This window comes from Stenella coeruleoalba, assembly GCF_951394435.1.
Source record: "Stenella coeruleoalba genome assembly, chromosome: 21".
Lineage (NCBI taxonomy): Eukaryota > Metazoa > Chordata > Mammalia > Artiodactyla > Delphinidae > Stenella > Stenella coeruleoalba.
The window spans coordinates 9,713,837-9,719,836 of record NC_137167.1 but is presented as its reverse complement, the minus strand read 5'-3'; the positions used below and the strand labels follow the sequence as shown (position 1 = coordinate 9,719,836).

The following is a 6,000-nucleotide window of genomic DNA, read 5'->3' as shown; positions in this document are numbered from 1 at the left end:
GGTGGCAAGGTGACAAAGGCCTTGGAGGATGGCAAAGAAAAGCCCAGCTTGCCATTCTTAGCCTTGGACTCCATGCCTTTGAACACAGTGTCACAAAAAACTAAAAAGAAAAGGTCATTAGAGATTCTGCCCCCTTCTTCCTGTGTTTCCTTTTGATTATTTAACTGAATCTATCCAAGTAAAGCTGATCCAGGGAGATCTCCGCTCGCCGGCTCACCCGCATCCTCGCCCTCTGCACCGTATCGCTGTTGTGGTTGGCTGCGCCTCGTCCGCAAAGCCGCCCCGAGAACCGCTGGGTTTGGCCGCGCGCAGGCCTCCCGGCTTCCGTCACCGCAGGGAAGCGGCCCCTCCGACGCCCCGTAGAGCGCCGTCAGCTTCCGGTCCGTCCGGAAGTCTAAGTTCTGCTCGGAGTCTGACGTGGCCGACTTCAGGGAGATCCGCGACCCGTCCGAACCGAACCACTCCCCTTGAAAATGTAAGTGTGCAGACGGTCGAAGGGCGGGGCCTGCCGGTCCAAGGCGTTCTCATAGATCTTGGCCGGCTCGTAGCCGTGGAGATGCTGTGAACGGACGTCTGAGGTAGCAGGAGAGGCTCTCGGTCTCGGGCCGCGTGTCCGGCCGCGTCTTGGGGGCGCCGCCTGCCTGCGCCTCCCTGGTCTTCCACGTGGCTGCAGTGTCGGTGGCCGCGGTGTCGAAGGCCTCGGTGTCCTCCTCGCCGCCGCCCTCGTCGTCGGTTTCTCGGTGGATCTAAGTAGTTTCTTAAAGGGCCTGGTACATGTAGGTCCTGAATTCATGGTAGTTCTTTTCCCCTTTGTTTTTTTTAACCTTTTTTTTTTTTTTTTTTACATAAGGTACTTGCTGTTATCCATTTTAAATATAGCAGTGTGTACATGTCAATCCCAAACTCCCACTCTGTCCCTCCCCCCACCCATCCCGCCTGGTAACCAGTCTGTTTCTGTTTGGGAAACAAGTTCATTTGTAGCACTTTTTTTTTTTTAGATTCTGCATATAAGCAACGTCATATATTTGTCTTTGTCTGACTTACTTCACTTAGTGTAATAATCTCGAGGTCCCTTCATCAACAGATGAATGGACAAAGATGTGTACATATATACAAAGGAATATTACTCCGCCTTAAAAAGAATGAAATAATGCCATTTGCAGCAACGTGGATGGACCTGGAGATTCTTTTCCACTTTGGATAATGGTTAAGAAAGGAATCTTTTAAAAGATCATTTCTGCTAATTCTGTGGGCATAACAGTTTTGTCATGCTAGGTAATAGAAACCTCTAAGTAAAGCACTTCCTTGGCTCTTTACAACAAACCGGTTAAATTGGCAGAGTGTAATTCCTAATTTAGAAGAGAAAGAAGAAGGAAGACCTAGTAAAAATAACTTGTCTGAATGCACACAGTTAAATAGCAGTGAAGGTGGTAGGGGTCAAACTTTCTACCCAGGGATTCTGACTCCTGTTATGGGTTGAACTGGGTCTTCCCCCAAAGTTTTGTTGAAGTCTTACTGCCAGGATTTCAGGCTGTGACTCTCTCAAGAAATAGGGTGGTTGAAGATGTAATTGGTTAAGACGAAGTCATACTATAGTAGGATGAGCCTTCAACCCGGCGTGACTGGTGTCCTCAAAAAGAGGGTAGAGACACACAAGGACAAAGTGTCTCTGTGACAAGATATTGGAATGATGCATCCTCAAGCAGGGAACTTCAGGGTTGGCAGGAAACACCAGAAGCCAGAAGCAGCAAAGATGGAGTCACCCTCTACAGGTTTCAGAGGAAGCAGGGAGCTCTCGACACCTTGATTTCAGAGTTTTGGCCTCCAGAACTGTGTGGTTTTCCAAAGGACATGATATTTAATCCAGAACCTTAAGAAAGAATAAGGATGTTGCAGGTGAAGTAAGTTTAAAGTCAGATTACTGTTTTATTTCTGTTGTTGGAGATGAAGTTGGTAGTGATGGTGGTGTTTGAATAGCAATAAGCTCAACAGGGTTACGTTAAATTATGGAGTGTATTCTAAGGATACATGTGAGAATAAGTAAACAAGGATCTCAGCCATATGGCTGAGGCTGGAGAGAACCTAGGCAAAGCCAAATATCCAGGCAGAGGAGGAGTGGGAACCAAGCAAAACTAAGGCCCCTGAGCTTGGACAAGGGAGGTCATTTACAGTTCACAGCAGATCTAGGAATCTTGGAAGCAAAACTTCTGAGGTTTCACTCTACTTTTCTACCATTAATTCAAATCTGCCTCTGTGTCCACTTACTTTTCTGTTAATAATTTGCTAATTTCTCCCCATATTTTCTAGCACAAACTCCAAGAAGGGAATCAGATTGGCTTACCTCATAATCATCATTTGCATTTGGGCAGTATTTTTCCCACCAAGCCATGTCATAGGCTACTGGTCATCCTGTTCCATCTTTCCAAGTCTGTCCCTCAGGAAGAGATAACAGGTGGGACAACCCTAGGAGAGGCTGTATAGGGACATTTGTAATAACAGTTGTGAAGGGCTTTCCAAAGGACATTTGTAATAACACTTGTGAAGGGCTTTCCGTGTCTATCTAAGGAATTCTAATTTTATTATTTGGATTGTAATTAAAAGATGCTTTTACACAGGGAAGTGTCATGATTAGCTTTGCTTTTTAGCAAGACGTTTTAGAAGAAAAGACAAATGCAGTGAGAGCAGTGGATAAGATGTTAGTGAGAAGCTTTGCAAGGGTCCAAGGTAGTTAAGGGCAGAGGCATAACTAGAACCCAGGGTTTTTCTACCTTCTGCTTCTTGGTGGTTTCACATAGAAAGTTGACTCAAATATCTTGCACACAGATCACTTGAGTTAGTCTGCCTTGATCTTTGCTTTTTATCCAGCTTTATTTAGCAACAGTTCAGTAGAAGGGGTGTGTGGACTTAGGGTTCTGGACAGTGATATACCATGCCTCTACACTGGGGGAAAAACCACAAATCATGCTGTTCTACCCATGATTTTAACAGCTTGAGTTATATAAATGCTTTTTGCTTCAGAAAAGCAAAGCATCAACCAGAACACCTTCCATGAAATGGCACTGTGAAAAGATGAAGGATGGAGAGATCCATTGTGCTTTAGGTAAAAGAAAACCTCGCATATTTATTATTGCCATCCTCCTTCTGCTTTACTTTTCTTCTTTTAATTAAGTTACAACTTTGTTTGGGTTCCAAGGATTCTAATCACGTCATTATCAAGCCACTTTAGAGAGGGAGGGAGGTTTGACAGGAGTGTGTCTGAGTCCCCACATACAATAGACACAGAGCAGAAAACAAAGACTAATGTCACTCAGCCATCTTCTGTCTTACATTTCAAACGGTTGTTCTAAACCAAAAAAATATAAATATTCCTGAGCAGTGGGAAAAGCAGAGCAGGCTGTTGTTGTTTGTTTCCACTTTGTATCTCTCAGTGAGTTTCCTAATAGTGCCTTTGACAAGTAATACGCTTTTCCACTTGTGATCAAAATCCTTAAAGAATAGGCAGCTCTTCTCTCCTTTATCAGCTTGCTCTATCACTGCTGCCCCAGGAGATTTTTTTGTTTTTATTCCCAAATAAAATCATCTAGGGCCACAACCGAAAGGAAGATGTTTTATAATGAGTAATTACACCAAGATCATTTCATTAACCCTTCATTGCCCTCAAATCTGATTTAACCTTCCCCAAAAAGAGCATAATTGGAAATACCGGAAATCTGTCACAGCAAATGACAGAGCTGGAAGAGTTATGCCTGCATGGTGTGTGATGGAAAAACGCACCTTGAGGGGCACTGCCTGACCTTTTCAAGAAATCAGCAGTTGCAATTATGTACTGGAAACACACTGAGTTTCCAAAGGAGGAAGAGATGGGGATAGCATATTACAGTCCAATGCACTTCTCCATTTACATGGAACATGTTGTGTAGTTCGTAAGAGCAAGTCAGGTGGAAAGCCTGGATTCAGATTTTGCAAGTTGTGTATGCCATTCCAAGTTCTCCTGTGATAATGGAGGTTATGCTAGTTACTAATCCGTAAAGGATTGTCAAGATGTGATGCAGTAGTGTACATAAAACTCTAAGCAAAGGGGTTGGCACATAGTAGACCCCTAAGAAACATTAGCTTTTCAAGGTAAGATAGATAAGCCACTTCCCTTGAACTAAAGGAATTGGTCATCTAATGTAAAACATAAAGATTCTGGGAGATAATACTGGTTTTGATTAATTTGGTTAGTTGATTTTGATTCCAGGTAAATTTGGAAACAATTGTTTCCTCAATCACTGTCCATTTGGTTGTAATATTACAGAACTATTCCTAGCCTCTGTTGTCCTCTGAAGTAGGAATACATTATTATTATTGTCCATTGCATGTTGGGACGTGAGTAAAAGAGATGATGCTTGTCTCATTCAATTTTAGAATTCATCAACCATGGAAAGAAGTTTAGCATATTGGGAAAACCTGTTCATAGTAGTCAGATAGATTTTGGTCTAACATTATTTGTTTAGTAATATTAACGTATGTACTTTCTATTTGTCTTTTTTAAATCCATTGTCAGATGGGTTTTATTTATTTTTATTTTTTGGCCGCTCTGTGCGGCATGCAGGATCTAGTTCCCCAAGTGGGGATCTAACCTGCACCCCCTGCGGTGGAAGCGCAGAGTCTTAACCACTGGACCACCAGGGAAGTCCCTGTCTTACTTTTTTTTTCCCCCGGTACGCGGGCCTCTCACTGTTGTGGCCTTTCCTGTTGCGGAACACAGGCTCTGGACGCGCAGGCTCAGCGGCCATGGGACCTAGCCGCTCCGCGGCATGTGGGATCCTCCTGGACCGGGGCACGAACCCGTGTCCCCTGCATCGGCAGGCGGACTCTCAACCACTGCACCACTAGGGAAGCCCCCGGTCTCACTTTCTTCATTCTTTCCTACAACAGTTATTAATGTGCTGAGTACTTAATGGTGATTTTTTTTTCATTCCATTATTCCTGCTTTTTAGTTGGAATTTTACTATGAGGAAGAGCTGTTCTTTCTTCCTTATTTATTTATTCATTTATTTACTTACATCAGTATGGATTCATGTATCTTTAGTTTATTCTGTGGGTTATAATCCTTTACTACTATTATTTATTTTGTTGCTCAGATTGTCCAAGAGTTGGCCTTTGGGAGTACATCCTTAGCCCTTGTACTATTTGAACATGATCCTATCTTCTTTTGAACCTTAATTTACTTCCTGGCACCACAAAGAATTATCCCAAGCTCTGTTTGTATTTTCTGCCCCAGCCTTGGAATCAGCTATTTCTCCAAGGAGCCCTGGTTCCTTTTATTGAAGAATGGAATTTAGAAGTCAAGATCTGGATGCAAGGTGTGCTAATTGCTATCACGACATCGTTGCTTCTAGGTCCTCTCAGACAGGGGTAGGAAATTCTACCTATAAATTCCTACATTCACAGATCTACATTTTCATATCTATCCGTCTGTATATATATCTAGAAAAACACAAATTCATGCTTATTCCTGTTGTTCTCTAAATTAGGAATTCTAATCCAGTACCACAGAGTTCAATCTAACATTCCTCCTTTCCTTATTCATAACTCCTTTTTCCAACAATGAGAAATGTGACTCTCATTACTTACAATATATTTACTTATTTGTTCACTCTTTGTATGTGCACAAAGTTGTTTCAGAATTGCTTAACCATACTCCTGTGAAAACCAAACTTACGAAATGGAGGACCACGAAATAGAGGACAATACCTGTGGATAGTTCTTTTTGTCTTTTTGCCTTACAAAACATATAATCAAAAAGTTATATTCCAGTTATTTAAAGTTATTTAAATTAGTTATTTTCTTCCCTCACTGATTTCAATTGACTTATATCACTTATTGGTACTACAGTTGGATTCATTTGTTTCTATTCCCTTTTGGATTCCCCCAGCAATTCAGTTGATTTCATTGATTCATTCATTCTTTCATTTTAGGTAGAGTCTAAAGGTCAGAACTGTAACAAAAGCTATC

General features: G+C 42.1%; 1 long non-coding RNA gene across 1 annotated transcript in view; it reads left to right on the top strand.

Annotated features, from left to right (window-relative positions):
- The first annotated feature begins 412 nt into the window (after positions 1-412).
- LOC307179674 overlaps positions 413-6,000 on the top strand; it is a 177,321-nt gene continuing 171,733 nt past the window's right edge. Inside the window, exon 1 of the long non-coding RNA XR_013825501.1 lies at positions 413-475. This is a non-coding gene — a long non-coding RNA (uncharacterized lncRNA). The remainder of the gene's footprint in view (positions 476-6,000) is intronic.